We start from the raw sequence: 1,197 nt of genomic DNA, 5'->3' as shown, positions 1-1,197 counted from the left end.
AGAACTAGCTTCTATAAATTAAGGGATCTTTGCATACAAGGTATTCCAAAATAGCCAAGACCTGTATTTTGTGTTCAGTAAAATCAAATGGTGTTAAGGGCCAAGGTGAAAATTCTCCATTACAAAATGGGAAAGCCACTACGTAACCCACCAGGGGACTAGCACCTACCTCTCCATTCGTGCCATCAAAGATAATTGCACTGAAGCTGGGACTCAACCTCTCCCCATTGACTTCATTTCTTTACACGTCCTTGCTCCCTAACCTTGTGACAGGTAAATTAGGCAGTGATCTCCCGTGTTCTCTGAGTCATGAGAAAAGGGACAGGAGCTGGTGGGGGGCGGAAGCCCAGAACGACTGCTCTGCACTGGAGCTTACTGCTCCGAGTGAGGGAAGCCTCACCCCTATTTTACAGATGAAACTGAGGCTCCGCAAGTTTAGCTACCTAGTTCAAGGTTGCCCGGCTAGTTAAGTGGTGAAGCCTTTTAGTCAAAAAAGCATTGCAGCGGCTCTTGTGGTGGCTGATAGACCATGCACATAAGGAAAAATGTAGATCTGAGTTTTTTGGGTAGGGAGGGGTATATTTAACATGAGGGCGTCTTCTATTTTCACACTCAGTAGTTCTAAACTTGGGGCACGCAGAAATGTTTGGAAGCATTTTGCTAGTCCAATGACGGGGGTGGGTTATGCTTCTGGCTTTTAGCACTCCGCAGGACGGGGATACTAAGACTCGCTGCAATGCTTAAGAAAGTTCTACACAACAAGGTATCTACCCCAAGACAGTTTCCTGTCGACACTATAGGTGCTTCATTAGTTCATGAGGCAGAAGTGGTGAAATTACCGTAATTCCCTTTGGCATGAAGTCAGACGCAGAGATGCAGCGACTCATCAAAAGGGAGGTATAAAGGGTAGAGTGGCTAAAATGTGTACAGGAAATAGGCCATGCTGACCAGACTGGTCATTCTGTCCGGCTGGCGGTGCCAACATACTCAGTAAAGCCCTATGAAAGTTCTTCATAAGGTCACAGAAGACAGGCCAGGCTCCACCACTCACTGATGGGGTAACCTTGAGCAACTTACTTCTCTGAGCTTCAGCTCTATCAAAGGAGAATAATTCAGAAGATTGGGAGGATTAAATGAGGTGTCTGAACATGCCTGGCACAGTCTCTAGGCAGTAAGTTAGGTCCTTTAAGTGGTGGC

The sequence above is a fragment of the Leopardus geoffroyi genome, chromosome D4 (assembly GCF_018350155.1).
Source record: "Leopardus geoffroyi isolate Oge1 chromosome D4, O.geoffroyi_Oge1_pat1.0, whole genome shotgun sequence".
In the NCBI taxonomy this organism is placed as follows: Eukaryota; Metazoa; Chordata; class Mammalia; order Carnivora; family Felidae; genus Leopardus; species Leopardus geoffroyi.
This window is presented reverse-complemented; position numbering follows the sequence as displayed.